At 36.0% G+C, this 21,083-nt stretch overlaps 1 long non-coding RNA gene across 1 annotated transcript in view; it reads right to left on the bottom strand.

Annotated features, from left to right (window-relative positions):
• The window catches only part of LOC129030274 (uncharacterized), a 552,505-nt gene that overhangs the window by 113,159 nt on the left and 418,263 nt on the right, over positions 1-21,083 (bottom strand). The window contains exon 2 of the long non-coding RNA XR_008500600.1: positions 15,138-15,220. This is a non-coding gene — a long non-coding RNA (uncharacterized LOC129030274). The remainder of the gene's footprint in view (positions 1-15,137; positions 15,221-21,083) is intronic.

The raw sequence follows: 21,083 nt of genomic DNA, 5'->3' as shown, positions 1-21,083 counted from the left end.
TTAATTGACTCACAGTTCACATGGCTGGGGAGGCCTCAGGAAACTTACAGTCATGGCAGAAGGCAAAGGAGAAACAATGTATGTCTTACATGACCGAAGAAGAGAGAGGGCGAAGGGGGAAGTGCCAGTTTAATGCCATCAGATCTCGTGAGAACTCACTCACTATCATGAGAAAAGCATGAGGAAAACTACCCCCATTATCCAATCACCTCCCACCTGGTCCCTTCCTCTACACACATGGGGATTACAATTCATGATGAGATTTCGGTAGAGACACAGAGCCAAATCTTTTCAGGAACCCATTAAATTCACACTGTATGCTGCATTCACTCAGCATGTTAAAAAATACAAGTTAGTATCCTTCACGTTTTACTCTTTTGCATTAAAAAGTTTATATATGTATGTTTATCTGCAATTTTAAAGTCTATAGATTAGACACTTTTACTCTTTTGTAACTGTTTTGGGTCTAAGGAAGTTTTTTTTTTTAGTTAAAAGGTCATCGTTGCCAATAGAGAAATAATTAGATTGCAATGCATTATCTGAAATGCTTTTTGCTTTATAAAACATTTTCCAGCAAAGTTTCTATAAAAAATGGAATTTCTCCCCCTTAGGTTATATTTCACAAGGATTATGAGTATTAGGTGTCTTTCTTTTGATACCTGCCATGAAAGCTCTGCCTGGATAAAACCAGCCAAACTGGCTAATCTCCTAGAGCTATTTGTGATAGTCACTATGCATGAGAATGGTAAGCGAGAGATGCAACTCAAGTGTTCCCACTGGGAAGAAAGTCTATCATCATCTGTCTAACATTGCTATGGCTCCTTAAATGAAGGATTCAATACCTGGAATCATTTTGAAAATATGCCAAAGCCATCTTTGCTCACTAATCCCTCTGACAGTTGAAATGCTATAATGAAAATATTACAAAAGTGGCTCTTACAAGAGACATTCATATGTTTTCCCTAAAGTTTAGGGGACTGTTTTCAACACCTTTCTCTCAATTAGTATTTCTTCTTAGAAGACTAATGTTTGGTTTGCACATGTATATTTTTAATAATTATATTTATTGAATAATTAATGACCAACTATTAGTTATCCTTTATTAGGTTATAAACTGATATTAAGAATTAAAAGATGAATAAAAATCAGATGTAGCAATATAGCACATCAAAATCTGAGTATAATAAACCATCTTTCAGGTAATTCCCAAATCCAAGTAAAAATATAATCAGTGGGAGTAAATACAGAAACATCTAAATTAATGTCAACTTCACTGAGAGCTATTTGACAACATGTATTGAGGGCTGAAATCAATGTGATTCCCTGTCCTTATATTGAACAATACTGGACAATTTCTGTGTCTTTGTCATAAAATGCTAGGGACAATCAAATATTTGCTTCTGGAAGATATGACAGTGAGCCAACTAAAATTGCTTTCTCTTTTCTTTTTTTGAAACGGAGTCTTGCTCTGTCGCCCATGCTGGAGTGCGGTGGCGTGATCCCGACTCACTTTAAGCTCCGCCTCCCGGGTTCACGCCATTCTCCTGCCTCAGCCTCCCCAGTAGTTGGGACAACAGATGCCTGCCACAACGCCCGGCTAAATTTTTGTATTTTTTTGGTAGAGACGGGGTTTCACCATGTTAGCCAGGATGGTTTCGATCCCAAAGTGCTGGGATTACAGGCATGAGCCACTGCACCCGGCCTAAAATAACTTTCTTATCAAGACTAACAGATTGCTCAAGACTTACTTCAAGACCCTTATTCACATTGCCAATCAATTCAAAGCCACTTTATCATAAATTGTTCCTAATCTTAGGCGTTTACACAGACTACAAGTCCTACCTTAATATTACACAAATCAGGTCATCAAACTCTGTAACTATCCTCCAATTTTTTCATACTGAGACACTACTAATACTATTTCAAGTTGATATTTCCTCCTTATTGCAGTAAGTCTAATCAACTTAAATTTGCTTAATCAACAGCTCTTTCAGGTGGTCTTTGTGGAGGGCAACTGTCAATAGTTTCAAAGCACTTGAAGAAACAAATATTCAATAATAGAGAGATATTCATTTGAATTAGCATATGCTCATAAGGTAGAATGCCGTAACATAATGAAAAATCAAGGATTTAAAAAAATAGATGGACATCTTGTATTATATTCAAAGGGAGTGAAAACAAATGATAATCAAAATGATTTTTGTCTTCTACTCCACCCAAATCTGTTACTTCTCAATTTTATTCACTTCAGTAAAGAACTTTAACACCTATCTTGTTGCTCCAGCCAAAAATCATAAGGATTATTTTGGTTACACTTTTTGTCCCTATGTAGATATATTGTATTGACCTTTACATTTTGCTTTAATTACAAAGTATATACATCCCCTTTTATTATTTGCATTTCCTAATATTGAAGTTGTTGGGACTCAGGACACACTACCCCAAAATGGGACTATAAGAGACTAAAATATGCTCTCACAAAATATACTTCTTGGCATATTTTGAGATAGCTATTCAGAGAAGCTGCAGACACAGGAATAGATCTGAAAAGCTGTCCTTTTGTAAAAGAAATTTACATCTATCTACATTAGTAAACAGCAAATGCAAGAATAGGCTTTCTCTGAGCCTCTTCATCTGCCTAAAACAGATCTAGAAAAGATCATATCAATGCTTAGCCCAGAAAGAATTTTGCATAGCCCATCACCTATTCTTCTGAAGGCTGCCTGAGAAACTTGATCTGTATAGTAAAACAACCTTTGTTCATCATGGATGTCCTCCCCTCAGCCTCCATGGCCTGTGTTGCCACCTCTCCACAACAAGCCCCTATTTCTTTCTCTAGCTCAAAATGCTATTTAAGCTTCAACCATCTGGCCCCTCTTTGAGTCTTATATTTTGTGGGATTCCTGTGCATACGCACATAATAAATGTGTATGCCTTTTCTCTCTCTCTCTCTTTCTTTTTTTTAAGAGATAGAGTCTTGCTCTTTTTTTATTTTTTAAGAGAGAGTCTTGCCACACTGGAATGCAGTGGCCTGGGATGGATCATAGCTCACCGTAGCCACAAACTCCTGGGCTCAAGGGATCATCCTGCCTCAGCCTCCTGAATAGCTGGACTACAGGCATGAGCCAGAGCATCCAGATTTGTCTTACTAATCTGTCTACTGTCAAGATCATTACAGAGCTCAGACCTTCAGAGGCTGGAAGGAAAGTTTTCTTCACCTTTAGAAAGTCATTATTATGTCTTTCCAGGGATACCATAATACCAGCTGCCCTTCTTCTATTCTTAGCTTTTAAACTAATTCTCAACATAGTAGCCGATTGGGTCATTTGTGAATGCAAATTAGATACAGTGTAAATCACTATAACATCTATTTATTGCAATTAGAATAAAATGTAAACTCTTATTATGGCATATCCTTAATAATATAGGTAAATATATATTCTTACCTCTCCAACTTCACCTCTTATTATTCTCTTTCTAGCTCACAAAAGTCAGCTTCACTGACTTTCTGTGTTATTTTTTAACTAAGTCAAACTCTCACCACTTTGGGCCTTTATCGCTGTTAATTTCATTGGAATTTGCTTCTCTAGCATTTCCTTATTTTTTGAATATTATTGGGAAATATAATTTTAAGATAATCTTCCCCAACCCAAAACTGTTCTTCAAAAAGGTGGTAGAGAAAGAAAACACATATGTTGGTTTGGGTATTTTGGCAACATTATCATTTTACAATTTTATTTTAGAAAAATGGTCTCACACGCACACACACACACACACACACACACACACACACACACACACACACACACACACACACATACATACATAATTTCTAAAAAATTTCACAGAGGAACCCTCCACAAATTGTTCAGGCCAAAAAAGAGGAGACAATGTTACTTCCCATTCTCTGAACATGACTGATGCTGGGCAGCTATTCAGGAGATAAATGGTCTCTTTACATAAAGAGTCATATGAATTTGATACTTTTCTTTTCAAGTTCTTGAGAGTATTAGTGTTTTTTCTCAAAAAGATAGGCCAATCATTTGTGAGGAATTTAAAAGGAAGAGAGTATTTAAAATAATAACCATACAATACCAAAAACAAACAAACAAACAAAAACTCTATTCACATCACAATTAGGTTTTGGGCCATGTCTTCTAACACCGTGAAGCCAAAATAATAATAAATCTGGTTAGATCAGGGATCAAGGTGGGGCATACTTTGAAAGCTGACATATTTTGCGCATGATCTCTTAAGTTGTACTCCTCTAGGAAAACTTCCCTCCTGCCTTCTCCACTGCATCTTTCCTAAATTCTGATCTCTTTTCTGAACAATATGACGTTTATTCTTATTTATAATTTTTAAATGTATTTAAATTATTTTTTCATAGAGACAGGATCTCCCTATGTTGCCCAGACTGGTCTTGAACTCCTGGACTCAAGGGATCTTCCTACCTTAGCCTTCCAAAGTGCTGGGTTACAGATGTGAGCTACCATGTCCAGACAACATAATATAACATTTATTATGCAGCCACTTTTTAAAACAATTTCATAGATGATTAACTGTGTGCATGTTTGGAACGTTTATTCACATTGTCAACAAAGGCCATGAGATCTGTGGAGAAAAAATGGAAAACTTATTTTCTATTATAAAATAATCCATAGATTGAGGAGGCATAACATTCAATAGAAATAAAAGTATGCTCTCCGCAGAACAAAGGGAGGGACTGGCTTAAATAGGGAAAGTTCTCACCTAGGTTATCAACCAGGTCCACTTACACAAATGAAAGTTTCAAACTTGTTCATTTCTGATTGGTCAAAATAGTTGAGCCCTGATTAGGTGGTCTTCTAGACCCAAAATTTGCCAAGTCTCTGTCAGATGTTTCTTTCAAACAGCCAGTGAGTGGCACGGGGAGTTTCTGGTCACAGTTAATATTGGCACTGACAACGGGAACTTTTTGGCTTGGTTGTAAAAAGGGAGGTCCTGTGACACTTAGATCTTTCTAAGAATGCAGAGTACGTGATTGTTCCCTCTCTTAACTATGATGGCCTGGTTCTGCTTTAACTTTGAGAAGCTCAGTTAGCCAAGGAGAGTCCATTTTGTCTGTTAGTGGGGGCAAATTTCAACAACACATATATAATAATGTCTTAAATTCTTAAAGAGCTAATTTCTCATTATTCTATATATCTCTCCACACATATCTAGTAGTTGAGAACATCTGAAATACTTACTAAGTTGATTTTTTTTTACATGGAAACTCTACAAACTTATATTTTTGCCATGACATTATTTTTTCTGTGTCCCAGATGTTCAATGCCATGATGTTTTATTGAACATTTAAAAGCCATATATTGTATAAAATGTTAGTATTTAGAAGACTCTCAAGAAGTTTCATATCTTTGTGTATCTGAGGACATTTCATTAAGCAAAGAGCCTAAAGATGTTTCTCTAAAAGTTTGGCAGTGTGGAACTTCTCTCAGAATATTTCATCACGGGGATTTCCTTGGATTGGCTTTGCTCATGTATCATTTAGCAGTTAGCAGTTCACTTACTTATTTTGTGCTTCTCCTTGGCCATTCTTTGCCAGAACAATTAGATTCCACTACAGGAATTTGGTCCTAAACATTTTTTAATTATTTCCTTTACTCTTGGATATGTGTTTAAAATTTATTCTAAATATGTCAAATATAAAATAAGATTAGCTGTTACTGTTGGAAAACAACAGTTTTATATTGAAATTACTTTTTAGCAACTTTATATTTCAAGGGAAAGCATATTTCTACTTGCAATACTTAGATGAGTGATTTGGAATGAGCCACTGAGGATCAGAGAACTTGCCTTCAAGTTTTCATGACACCACTTGTGAACAGAGTTCTGGGCAATCTATTTTTTTTTTTCCCCCACATTGGAGTTTTGTATAGCAGGTAGGCTGGAGCAGTGGTCTCCCATCAATCAGACATTCATAACATAAGTTTACATATGTGTTTGTTGAAACTGAGAAGATAGATTTTTGGTTAATAAGGAAAAATGTGTTATTTATTTTCAAAAATCCTTTTTTATGTATGTTAAAAATAATAAGTCTTTACCTTTGTGAAAAAGTATTTTTGATATTATTCCATTGATCAAACTTAGACACCACTGATCTTTCACATTCTTTAATGAGTTAAGTTAAAGAAACAAAAATAAATTCAGGGTCATGGTTAAACAAATTTGATAAGTGCTATATTTTTAAAATTTCTATTAAAGCATATTATATTTTTGCTCTTCTTTAGTTTTCTATAATGTTTAATTCTCAATTTCTTTTTTTTCTGATTTTTCCAATGTAGAAAAAAATGTGATCAATAGAGTAAGTTCCAAATTCCAAGTTAATATGCCTTTAGCATGTATTTTCTAGGCTTAAAATTATAGTTTTACTCTCATATTTAACTTGAGAGAAGTGAACTGACTATTCTCATCTCTGGTGGTATTTACTATAGTTGCATTTGCACTTTGCAAAAGTACTCAAAAAAGATATATCTTTGCCCCCAAGAAGCGTTTTTCTTTAATTTCTAATAGACTGAAGTTTTCCCCACTTAGGTGGAACAGGACTCACGAGATGTCACCAGTAAGCTGTGACACTACTGTGGCACTTAGTGGAGATCTATTCGGAATGTCAATATAATCATCATTTGAATGCAAATATCATCAGCTTCTCTTCAATGACTTCTTCATTCTATTTATTTTGTACGCATATAACAATTTCCTGCCAAACTACAATTCCCAGACATTGGAAACTAGTAGACTTTAATAACTATAAAAATTAGAATAATATACACATATTGTGAATGACATTCAGAAAATAAAACAATGCCATTTAGTTTGCTAGACACAAGAAATTCAATAATTTCAGAATAAAGGACTGTTCTCCAAACTTAATAAATCTAACTTTATAAACAGTTGATTATGTTGTTCTTATTTATCAGATTTCACTATTTACAATTTTGAGTTCTGTCACAGACAGCACCTGGACTGAAAACAACCCTCTATGGATTGTTGATTTAGGGTCATGGTCTCTGAAGTCACATGAAAGTCAATCAAACGGTATGTAAGAGAATGCCTCAGTGCGTCAGAAAAAAATATTAGAATTGAATTTATAATTAGTTTTAAAATCTCACCCTTTAAAAATGTGAATGTTTTGATTCAAACATTGTATATTGTGTATGATATAAAATACACTAGTACGGTAGTGTGTAACTATAACTTATAAACACATAAACAGAAATGTATTAGGTATGAAGACTTCAGCTTTTTAACTGATAGAATATAGAATCATATATTTGGGGTCCATTAATTTAGTGAATTAGTTTTTATAATATCTATGTTTTAGTCCAGTGATTTTATACTATGCTGACAGAAAATTCAAGAACATTAAATAATTCATTGTAAGGAGACATACAGGGAAGAAGGAAGAAGCCTTTCAAGGTTCTCTTTACCTCTATTTAGTTTCATACCAGGACATCTCTAGTTTTGTCTGTTTTACATAATGTGTTTAATATTATAATTTATCTGTCAGAAACATAATTTCCACCAATAATTTTATTTTATTTATTTATTTAGGGACAGAGACTCGCTCTGTCACCCAGGCTGGAGTGCAATGGCCCAATCTCAGCTCACTGCAACCTCCACCTCCCAGGTTCAAGATATTCTCATGCCCCAGCCTCCCAAGTAGCTGGGATTACAGGCATGGGTCACCAAGCTCCGCTAATTTTTGTATTTTTAGTAGAGATGGAATTTCACCATGTTGGCCAGGCTGGTATTGAACTCCTGGCCTCAAGTAATCTGCCCATCTCAGCCTCCCAAAGTGCTAGGATTACAGGTGTAAGCCACAATGCCCAGCCTTTTTTATTTTTTTAATTGACACATTATAATTGTACATGTTTATGGTGTACAATTTAATGTTTTAATATGTATGTATGCCGTTTATTTATCAAATCAGGGGTATTTCAACATATCTATCATCTCGTGCATTTATCATTTCTTTGTATTGAAAACATTCAAAGCCTCTCTTCTAGCTATTTTGTAATACACAATATTTCAATGGCACTAATGATTTTTAAATATTCATTGAAAACCACTAATAAGGGGTAGGATGGCATTGTCATTTTGAGCCAGTAGAAACCATGTTAGTTACATATGTATATATATCTGAATACAACTGCAATTATTGTTTTATTTTTTTCCTCCCTAAAGCCTCCTTTAGTTTTTCTCATTGTTTTCAAAGGCTGCATGATAGTCTATTAAGTGGTTCCATAGTAAATCATTTTGAACAATTTCAACTGGCAAAATATTCTCTTCTTCCAATTTTCAACATTTATTTATATTCCTTAACAGTATTTTTAGAGAAAAAAATAATTTTAGAGAAATCTGAAGAAGAAATGCATGCTGATTTTAGAGTTGATAAAATAAGAAAATTTTAAGGAAGAGACACTTGAGCAGAGAGCTGAGTAACCATCGGTAATGAAATAAGCAGAGACAGGGGGAAGACAACGCAAAGCTAAGTATATGTTCTAAGGGCTATAATATGTCAGAGGCCTGTAAGCTGTTACCCCAGGTGCTGGGTTTTATGTCATACAGCTCAATTATTGAAATTGGTTTTTAACAATCTATTTTTGGGACAATTTTAGATTAACAGAATTATTACAAAGATAACCCAGATATTCCTATATGATCCACATTTGGTTTTCTCCATTATTAAAACTATATCAATTTCCTATTCCTACTCTAACAAATGTCAGCATACTTAGAGGCTTGCAACAACACAAATGTCTTGTCTTAAAGCAGGTTAGAAGCAGTAAAATCAATTTGTCTGCTGGGTTGTGTTTCTTCTGGAGGCTCTGGGGCAGCAGTCCCCAACATTTTCAGCACCAGGGATGGGTTTTGTGGAAGACAATTTTTCCACAGATGGATGGGGATGGAGTTGTAGGGGGATGTTTTGGGGATGAAACTTTTTCTACTTCAGACCAACAGGCATTAGTGAGGTTCTTTATTTTTATTTATTTATTTTTTTATTATACTTTAAGTTCTAGGGTACACGTGCACAACGTGCAGGTTTGTTACACATGTATACATGCACCATGTGGGTGTGCTGCACCCATTAACTCGTCATTTACATTAGGTATATTTCCTAATGCTATCCCTCCCCCCACACCCCACAACAGGCTCCGGTGCATGATGTTCCCCTTTCTGTGTCCAAGTGTTCTCATTGTTCAATTCCCACCTATGAGTGAGAACATGCAGTATTTGGTTTTTTGTCCTTGCTATAGTTTGCTGAGAATGATGGTTTCCAGCTTCATCCATGTCCCTACAAAAGGACATGAACTCATCATTTTTTATGGCTGTATAGTATTCCATGGTGTATATATGCCACATTTTCTTAATCCAGTCTATCATTTATGGACATTTGGGTTGGTTCCAAGTCTTGGCTATTGTAAATAGTGCCGCAATAAATATACGTGTGCACGTGTCTTTATAGCAGCATGATTTATAACCCTTTGGGTATATACCCAGTAATGGGATGGCTGGGTCAAATGGTATTTCTAGTTCTAGATCCTTGAGGAATCGCCACACTGTCTTCCACAATAGTTGAACTAGTTTACAGTCCCACCAACAGTGTAAAAGTGTTCCTATTTCTCCACATCCTCTCCAGCACTTATTGTTTCCTGACTTTTTAATGATCGCCATTCTAACTGGTATGAGATAGTGAGGTTCTTATAAGGAGCACTTACCCTAGATTCCTTGCATGTTCAGTTCACAGTAGGGTTCGGGCTCCTATGAGAATCTAATGTTGCTGCTGATCTGACAGGAACCGGAGCTCAGGCAGTAATGCTGGGTCGCTGCCACTCACCTCCTGCTGGGCAGCCAGGTTCCTAACAGGCCACGGACTGGTACCAGTCTGCCACCCGGGGACTGGGGACCCTTGCTGTAGGAGATAATCCACTTCCTTGCCCTTTTCAGCTTCTAGAGGCTATCTCTATTTCTTAGCTTATATCTCCCTTCTTCCACCTCCAAGGCCAACAGAGTAGCACTTTCCAATCTCTCTTACACACACTCACACACTTCTCAATTTCATCATCACATCGATAACTCTGAGCATCCTGCCTCTCTTATAATGACTCTTGTAATTAGGCACATCTGGGTAATCCAGAATAATCACTCCATCTCAAGACCCTTAATTTATATCTGTAGGTTTCCTGTTTTCATGTAGGGTAACAGTTTCACAGATTTATGGGATTGGGAGGTAGACATTTTTGGGGGATGGAAGGACATTATATCTTACACTGATAAGGTGTATTTGTCACAAATATATTGATATACTATTGATATACTGTATTGATATACTATTTTTTTTACACAGATATTCATGCTTTCCTTTTCATTCTCTTCCACTCTGGACCTCCTAACTCTAAGTTGCCTGTGCCTCATCCTAATTTAATTTCCTTACTATTACCACCAGCCTCACATTTTATGTAATGTACCATTATGAGCATTTAAGTTACTACAAATCCCTCCTTTTTAATTCATTTTCAGTCAGCTTCCAAGGTATCACAAAATTCTTTTCTCCTCCTACTTTACCAGTCTCTCCTTTTTAGGGCTATTTGCTGAATTCTTTTTCTGTTTCCAACCTCTTAGCATTGTAGATACTAGAGATCAGTCTTTGGCCTTCTCTTTTCTGCCCACATTCACTGAATCCTCATTTTATTCAGTTAGATGGCTGTATAGTCAAATGTGTGTGTAGAATTTCAAAGCTTTATCTTCAGGCTGGTCACTCTCCTTAAGTCCAGATGCATATATTCAACTTGCTACATTTCCATTAAGATACCTAATAGATATCCCAAATACGCACAGATACACCCCCACACATACTCACACACACGAAGCATAATCTTCTCTACTTCAGCAGATGACAACTTCTTTCGTTTAATGGTTCAGACTAAAGCTTTCAGTCATTGTTGACTCTTTTTCTATCATATTAAATCGAATCTGTCAAGAATTTCTCTTGGCTTTACTAAAAAAATACATTATAATTCAACCTTTATCTACACACTACAATTCTGATCCAAGCCATCTTTGTTTCTGCTATTGATTGATCCAATAGCCTCTAGGTTCATCTCTTTGCCCCTACCAGTCTATTATCAAAACAGAAGTCAGAGTTATCCATTATGACATAAAGGTCAGACCATGCTACTTTCTTGTTCAAGTCATTCAATGCTCTTTTTATTTATTCAGAATTAAATGGAAAGTCCTTAAAACAGCCTATAATGGTCAAAATTGTTTGACTCCTATTAGCTCTGTGGCCTCATTTCCTTCCATGTTGCTTATATAGCTTCTATCATAATGACCTCTCTGTTTTTCCTCAAACACACAAGTCCCATCCCATTTCAAGCATTTTGCACTGGGGTGTTCCCTCTGTCTGTATTGCATTCCCAATATTTGCATGTATATCACCTGATTAGTAAGACCTGAGCCCATAGTCTTATGTAAAATTGCAACCCACTTATCACTCTCATACTCTTGATTCCCTTCAACCAACTCTATTTTTTCCATAACACATACCATACTCTAATCATTATATTTAGTTGTTTTACATTTATATTGTTTAATTTATATTATTCCCTCATCTCAGTCATTTTAATATAAGCTAGACATTAGCAAGCATTATGGTTTGCTTTATTTACCATTCTTTCCAGACACTGTAAACTGTGCCTGGTACATAGCAGAAACTCAATATGTAATTTGTGAATCAATGAATAAGTCATTCCATTTAAGAAAAAATATAATGTCTGGCATAAAACAAAGCATAATTTTTCTATATTTGTTCAAGTAATAAAAAGTGGTTGCCAACTGGATGATTCCCAATTTGGCATTCCAGAAGCAAGAATGAAGTCTGTAAAAAAAATCCTACCTCCAAAAAAAAGAAAAATCCCTGATATATTTTTTGTTTTTTAAAAATAAACATTACCAGTGAAGGATTTGTGATCATATCCAAACATTTCATAAGACCACACAAAAAATTAATAGCCCAGTGATGCCTAAGCCAAAATTTAACCTTCATACACATAAAAAATTCATGAAGACATGCAAGCATTAGATTCAGTTACATCAACAGAGGACAAAAACACAAGATGGCAAATTTTTCTCCTTAAGAACTGAATATACAAAAGTATTTCTTTTTTGTTTTGTTTTGTTTTGTTTTGTTTTTTTATTTTTACCTATTAGATTGGCAACAAGTAAAGGGGATTACAAAAATATGGATTTGGCAAGATCTGTAGGAAATGTATAATCACATACTGGTAATGGGAGTATAAATTGGCATAACTTTTTTGAAGGGCAATTTGGTAAAGCATTAATACCTGTTAAAATACCCTTTAATCCAGACATTCCTCTCTAAATAGGTTTTTGTTTGTTTGTTTGTTTGCTTTTTTTTTTTTTTTTGTCTTTCCAAAGCTACTTTTCTTTTAAGGTGGGGACAGTGAGACACCACAATAGAAAAATAACTGGTTGGTTAACATCAGGTGACTTCAGGCCACATTTTTTGTGTAAGGACTAAAGCAAAGGAACTTCATTATCATGCCTATTGAAGATTTTTTTTTTTATTAAATATTTATTGATGATTCTTGGGTGTTTCTCGGAGAGGGGGATATGGCAGGGTCATAGGATGATAGTGGAGAGAAGGTCAGGAGATAAACACATGAACAGAGGTCTCTGGTTTTCCTAGGCAGAGGTCCCTGCGGCCTTCTGCAGTGTTTGTGTCCCTGGGTACTTGAGATTAGGGAGTGGTTATGACTCTTAAAGAGCATGCTGCCTTCAAGCATCTGTTTAACAAGGCACATCTGGCACCGCCCTTAATCCATTTAACCCTGAGTTGACACAGCACATGTTTCAGAGAGCAGGGGGCTGGGGGAAAGGCCATAGATCAACAGCATCCCAAGGCAGAAGAATTTCTCCTAGTCAGAACAAAATGGAGTCTCGTATGCCCACCTCTTTCTACACAGACACAGCAACAATCTGATCTCTCCTTCCTTTCCCCACACTTCCTCCTCTTCTTTTCAACAAAACCGCCATCATCCTCATGGCCTGCTCCCGATGGTCGCTGTCTCTTTGGAGCTGTTGGGTACACCTCCCAGACAGGGCGGCCGGGCAGAGGCGCTCCTCACTTCCCAGACAGGGCCGCCGGGCAGAGGCGCTCCTCACTTCCCAGACCGGGCAGCTGGGCAGAGGCGCTCCCCACATCCCAGACGGTGCGGCCGGGCAGAGGCGCTCCTCACCTCCCAGACGCGGCGGCCGGGCAGAGGCGCTCCTCACTTCCTCCCAGACGGGGTGGCAGCCGGGCAGAGGCGCTCCTCACCTCCCAGATGGGGCGGCCGGGCAGAGGCGCTCCTCACCTCCCAGACGCGGCAGCCGGGCAGAGGCGCTCCTCACTTCCTCCCAGACGGGGTAGCAGCCGGGCAGAGGCGCTCCTCACTTCCCAGATGGGGCGGCCGGGCAGAGGCGCTCCTCACCTCCCAGACGGGGCGGCCGGGCAAAGGTCCCCCTCACTTCCCAGACGGGGCGCCCGGGCAGAGGCACTCCTCACATCCCAGACGATGGGCGGCCAGGCAGAGACGCTCCTCACTTCCTAGATGGGGTGGCGGCGGGGCAGAGGCTGTAATCTTAGCACTTTAGGAGGCCAAGGCAGGCGGTTGGGAGGTGGAGGTTGTAGCGAGCCGAGATCACGCCACTGCACTCCAGCCTGAGCACCATTGAGCATTGAGTGAGCCAGACTCAGTCTGCAATCCCAGCACCTCGGGAGGCGAGGCGGGCAGATTACTCGAGGCCAGGAGCTGGAGACCAGCCCGGTCAACACCGCAAAACCCCATCTCCACCAAAAATACAAAAACCAGTCAGGCGTGTCGGCAGGCACCTGCAATCCCAGGCACTCGGCAGGCGGAGGCAGGAGAATCACAGGAGCCGGAGGCAGGGAGGTTGCAGCCAGCCGAGATCATGGCAGTACAGTCCAGCTTCGGCAACAGAGGGAGACCGAAAAAAGGAGAGGGAGACCGAAGAAAGGGGAGAGGAAAAAAGAAGGAGAGGGAGGCCGAAGAAAGGGGAGAGGGAGAGGGAGGGGGAGGGGGAGGGGGAGGGGGAGGAGCTACAAAAGTATTTTAACAGAAGAAAATCTCATAAAGGCAGGATTTCAAGTGAGTGTAAAAAAGTTAATGATTCTTTTGAGATTTTAATTACAGACATTCATGAGTTACATGTCCTCTAGACTCTACAGCTTTAGCAATTGTGATCAAATTCTTTATATGGTTAGGCTACTTTTTTTTTTTAAGGGCATATGGAAGAAAAGACAGAAAATAATATTTCAGAGATTTCTGAGGCAAAAACATAGACTTCTAATGCATCACTTCTGTCTAGCAAAACCAGATAGAAAGAGAAAGTACGTGTCTGTAGACATTTTCACATACGCACAAATGTACATACACCCACAGTCATAACTTTCTGATAATAAAAGTGTTCTTGTGATTGGTGTCATACATACCTTCTACAGAATTCTGCAAGCTATCAAGATAGTGTACGTATCTGGAATAAGATCTCTTCTCCCTAAACAGGAAGTCAGAATGAACTGACACCCTGGGTGTAAGACCATTACGTGCTCACTATCTACCCAAGTATTATAGTAAAGAGATATCTATTTCTTTCTTTCACCCTGACCCGAACACTGCCTTAAACTCACCAGAATTAATCTCTCTATATATCTATATTTATATATCTATACATATCTATTTTATCTATATATATATCTATATATTTATCTATCTAGATAGATATATAGGTAGATATATTTATCTCATTAATTTAGTCCCAAGAAAATATTTCTCATATTCCTAGTAACATCTTGTATTCTTTACATGAATGATCATAAATCTTTATATATCTACTATTCTGTCTCCTTTTTAATGCTTCCTCAAATTCTAAAATTGTTTCCGGATGCCATTTGAAATTTATGCTCCATTAACAGTTAAATATCTCATACTTGTGTTCAAAATATTTCTTTCATCTTTATGTTTGAATGTAAGTCTGAACCTCTTCTAAGGACCCTAGTTAACACTACTTACCATAGGTTTCATTCCACGGGACCTGGAGCTGATGTCAGTGTCATTCTTTCTCCTCATTACCATTTTCAAACCATTCTCCTTTCCTACATTAAAAAAAAGAGAGAAGAAGAAGAATCAGAATTATATCTAATTTAATGATTATATCACACTGTATTCTTTATTTTGATGCTATGTAGTGTCCTCAGATTAAAATTTGACTTAATGTGATTGCATCTTTTTTTTATCCTTTGGGGAATTATAAAAAAGCAAGATATATTGTTTGTGAACATTATTTGTATATTCTATTAACCTGCTTTTCTCACTAAATAATATAACTTGGTAATGTTCTCATATGCCATAAATTCTAATAGTTGCATATTATGCTACTATATGGAATTACATTGATCTATTTAACAATTTCCAGGTAATTTTTATTTCATTTTTATTGGTAAAATAATCTTATACTTTTTAAAAATTAAACATATTATAAATTATGTTTTTTATTTCAAAGGACTTGATAAATATTTATGAAATTCCATTCTACAACTTGCCTTTTTAATTTCCACAGCCTATTTCTAAAAAAAAAAGTAAAATTATACTTAAGATTATAAATAAAATCTCAATGAATTTTTAAAAGAAGATATTCAAAGGCTGCCTTTTATGATCATCATGTATTCAATCTAAAATATGGTTTACAAAGGTATAAAGGAAAGAAATAGCCAAATGAAAAACATATTCCATTAAATAATTTTGGGGTCTAAATGTTAATAAAAAACCACAATTACATAAGCTTTAGAAAACAATGAAAATGAGAACATTGTATATGACCACCTATAATACTGATCAAAAGTCAAGTAAGAAAGAACATTATAAATGAGCCATTCTGCTCAAAAAGTTAAAAAGGAAGCATAAAACAAACATGGAAAGCAAGAATGTCCCAGGGGCAGAAAGATTCAGGCTTCAGATCTGCCTGAGTTCTGCTCTTCATAGTTTATAATTAAAACAAAGTAAAAAAAATTGGATTATTACACTGAAAATCATTTGGCCTATTTCAGAGGCTTTCATAAATATTATGCTTTTTATCACTTCTGCCAAATGGCCCATAAGATGCTGACTTCTATAGAACATGACAGTTCTAAACTGTAAAACATTAAATGTTACAGAAAACATGCTGTGGAAGTCCACTTTGTCAAAATATCCTAGTTCTATACAGCAAGGCTTTGGAATAACTTGTAAATGAATAAACAAGCATCATAGGTAAGCCAAATTGAACATTCAAGGAAACATTTTGAGCACCTTGTAAACTATAATCATCCAATCCCTCTTGGACTCTTGCCTCCGTTTTGGCAATTTGGAAGCAAGATGAAAGTAGATAAAGTGTTTACTACAAGAGAGGGTGCTTCTGCGATATACAAAGGGAATTGTAAACTTAGCCCTGTGATCCTGCCATTAGTCTTTTTAATGATTCTGAGCCACAACCTCCCTGAGATAACATCTTTTTCTCTCTATGCTTGAGCTTTGAGAAGCCTAGAGGAATCTTGATTTTTTTTTAGCCTTTTATTAAACTTAAGCCTAGAAATAAGGGAAAGCTAAAGGAAAAGGATTAGAGAGGTTTATTCAGCACTGTCAGAGAAAGAAAATCCCTGCCTTACTGCCAGATATATTAAACTCCTGATCTTGCAATTGCATAAAATTATCACTGGCATTATATCTATGTCAATTAAATCTGGTGCTGCAGAAAATTATTTAACCAGTTATCTCTTTCAATGTCATTCAAGAACTCTAATTAGTGTGAGAGGTGTGTTTCTCTTTTAAGCAGTGCTGTAGTCATCTAGGTATTATTCAAAGGCACCATTGAAACTCATTAATATGAGAGTATCTCAGAGGGGCTTATGAGCTTTCGGGAGAGTACTGTTCAGACAAGTTTGTCCATAAAAGTATTTTGGATTAAAAATGTTAGAGTACAGTGCTTTCTGTCATGAGAAAATATTTCTTTCAGTGTTATAAGCAGAGTGGTAATGTTTCTGCTTATTTTTCACAGATCCTCTATTTTTATAAGACTAGATTTTTGTTCCTTATTTTATTCATAACCTTCACAAATAGATATAATTTTATTCAATACACAATTTTTGTAAGAAAAGAGAAAAGCAGTGCATGAAAGTTTAACTTTTCTAAGTTTACATAGTAAAACTTCTTTTACTCTCTGGCTACCCTCCTCTGTTTTACTGTTCATCTTAACTATGAATAAACTGGTTTGGCAATAATAAAAGATTTGAATATCCATGAGCAATTGAAAATTATAGCTTTGAAAGTACTGCTTTCAGACTCACACTTTTTCCTATCTTTCCTTCCTGATTAGTGCAAAAGCTCATTGACCCACCATTCCATTGAATCCCAATTAGTTTTTGGATAGTTTGCACTATTTTATGGTGGAAGCATGCCTGATTAAACAGATTACTATAACCTGACAGTAGATTGCTCTTCTTATGTATTTTCAAACCCTACCCAGTGCAGTACTGAACATATAGTTAGAAATTCTTTCGTGTTTGTTAATTAACACTTTATTTTCTAAGTAGAGAAGTTCAAAATTAATAATAAAATATCTTTATTGACATATTTTCACTAAAATAAATTATATGCAAAGTATTTTAACGTTGTTATGTAATCAGAATTTAACAAGTGAATTCTGTATGTCAGATATAGGGCTAAGAAACACGAATATAGAAAGGAGTATAATGTAAACCCAGATCTCAAAAAGCTCAGAATCTAGTATGGGGGACAAATAAGTAAACCAATAATTACAAAATGCAACAATGGGTTTCATAATTGAGAAACACATGAGATAAAAGATTTAGGTAAGTGATTCTTAATTAAGAAAAAGCGAGGTTTGGGGCAAAGTTTGAAGGTTGGGGAAAATTGGGCAGAGCATATTTTCTATAATAGAAAGTACAATGCCAAATCTTGAAGAGTAAGTACAATGTGGCCAAAATGAAAATTTGGGGAAGGATATTTTTAGCAAAGACAAGATCTGCTAATCAGATAAGGGTATGGGACATAAAGAAGTTTATGGTAATTTTGTATTATCAACAGAATATATGAACTAAAATTGAGAAATGAGACTGAAAACAGAGTAAACAAATGATTAATAACTAAGAGAATATTAAAGAATGCTATGGTTTGAATGTGTTCCCTTAAGTTCATATGTTGGGAACCTAATCCTCAGGGTAATAGTATTTAAAGGTGGGACTTTATCAGGTGATTAGATCATGAGAGCTCTGTCCTCATGAATGGACTAATGCTGTTATCATAGAAGATATTTAGTTATCACAGATGTGGATTCCTGATGAAAAGGATAAGTTTGGCCTCTTCCTCTCTCACTCTCACACTCTCTTGCTCTGCCACCTTCATCAAGGGATGATGCATTTGGTGCCATGGATGATGGCACCAAACACTGGTGCTACTTTCTTGGACTTCCTAGCCTCCAGAACTACAAGCCAAGTACACTTCTATTGTTTATAAATTACCCACTCTGTGATCTTCCATTACAGCAACAAAATTAAGACAAAGAGTTAATACTTCATTTTAATGGTAATAAAAGAGATACAGAGGAATAACACACAGTGAAAATAAATTAAAAACACAAAATATCAGTTTTAAGTTATAACATCATAGTATTAAGTGTAAGTATTAAGTTATAACAACATACCATTATCCTTAAATGGAAATAGTATAAAAATACCAATTAAAGTCAGACATTGGTGGAGTGGAGGGAAAAATCACAAATCAACTCTATGGTGTTTTACAAATAATTGATTTCAAATTTTACAGCATAGGTAATTTAAAGTAAAAGTGTTACAGGGAAGGTGTCCTGATCCAGACCCCAAAAGTGGGTTCTTGGAATTCACACAACAAAGAATTCATGCAAAGTAAAAGCAAGTTTATTGAGAAAGTACAGTGGTGAAAGGACTCCATAGACAGAGTCGGACGTTCCTGAAAGCAAGAGGAGGAATGCATCTACCCTATGTACAATGTTTTTAAAAAATGATACACTGGATTTAGTGGGATTTATTAGAAGTTTGCAAAGCTGGTTCTATATTTTAAAAAATCAATGTAATCCAACATATCAGCAGGCTAAGAAGGCAAATCACATGATTGTATCAATTGATGCAGAAAAATCATTTGAGAAAAGCTAGCATCTATTTATAGTAATAATAATAGCTCAGTAAGTTTTCAGTAGAAAAAAATCTCAACTTGATGAGGATATATAAAAAAACCTAGAGGTAATATCATACTTAATGTTGAAATATTTAGTGTTTCCACTTTAAGAACATGGCAAAAAAAAGGCAATTCTCATCACTCTCATTCAACATAAAACTACAGTGAATCAAGTAAAAAAGAAATAAAAGGCACAAATTGGAAAGGAAGGAAAAACTGTCTCTATTTGTTGAAGATACAATTATCTATGTAGAAAATTTCAAGTAATTTGCAAAGTAGAAACGTTTTGTATAACTAATATGAGAGTTAAGCAAGGTTGTAGCGTATGAAAGTAGCACATGCATAGACACTCACAGACAAACGAATCACATTTCTAAATAGTAACAGTGAACATATCAAAACCAAAATTAAAATCACAATATCATTTATAATTTTTCCAAAAAATTATAAAATACTTAGGTACAAACTGAACAAAACACGTACATTATCTATACACTAAAATTACAAAATGCTGATAAAAGAAATGAAAGAAGTACCAAATAAATGTAAAGGTATACCATGCTCATAGGAAGAGCCAACAAAATCAAGCTGTAATTTCTCTTCAAATTGAGTCACAGGTTCAGTGATATTCCTATGAAAATCCCAACAAATTTTGTTGCTGTTGTTGTTTTGTTTCATATTTTTACACTTTGATAAGCTCATTCTAAAATATTTATGGAAAGCCACAGACCCTAGAATATCTAAAACAATTTTGAAAAAGAATAATATTGTCTTACCATATAGCTATATGATCATGAGAGTGTAGTATTCGTGGAAGAATAGGTCATAAATCAATAGAACAGACCAGAGAACCTAACATTAGACTCCCACAAAGGCACAAAAGCTATTCAATGCAGAAAGCATCGCCTTCTGTTTGTTTGTTTGTTTTTGAAGATAGGATCTTACTCTCTCATTCAGGCTGGAGTACAGTGGCACAATCATGGCTCACTGTAGCCTTAAACTCCTGGGCTAAGAGATCCTCTCACTGCAGTCCCCTAAATAGCTGGGACTATAGGTTCATGCCACCACACCTGATTAATTTATTTTTTAAAAAAATTATTGTAGAAATGAGGGTCTCACTATGTTGGCAAGGTTGGTCTTGAAATCTTGGCTTCAAGCAATCCTTCCACTTTGGCTTCCAAAAGTTCTGGGATTACAGGCATAAACCACCACATCCATCCAGCATAGCTTTTCAAACAAATGGTATTGCTGCAATAAGATATCCATAGGCCAAAAAAAAAAAAGTCTTGACCTTAACCTCACTCCTTATGCAAAAGTTAATATAAATAAATGTATCTTGTATTTCAATGCAAAATATAAGACTATCTTTTTGGGAAAATTAGGAAAAAATATTTGTAACTGCAGTTAGGCAAAGACTTCTTAGGCTTGACACCAAAAGCACAAAGCATAAAGGGAAAAAACAGTGATAAATTGGACTTCATCAAAATTAAAAACCCTTGCTCCATGAAAGGCCGTGTTAAGAGAAGTGAAAAGATAAGCTACAGTCTGGGAAAGAAATAAATGCAAACCTCTTATTCAACAAAAATTTTTATCTAAAATATATAAAGAACTCAAAAACCTCACCAGATAAAAATGAACAATCCAATCAGAAAATGGGAAAAAATGAATTGAACATACATGTAACCAAACAGGATATCCAGATGGCAAATAAGCAAGAAAGATGTTGAACTTCATTAATCACTAGCAAATAGC

Source organism: Pongo pygmaeus, chromosome 12 (genome assembly GCF_028885625.2).
Source record: "Pongo pygmaeus isolate AG05252 chromosome 12, NHGRI_mPonPyg2-v2.0_pri, whole genome shotgun sequence".
Taxonomy (NCBI): Eukaryota; Metazoa; Chordata; class Mammalia; order Primates; family Hominidae; genus Pongo; species Pongo pygmaeus.
The sequence above is the reverse complement of the archived record's forward strand: the minus strand, read 5'-3'. Positions and strand labels throughout refer to the sequence as shown.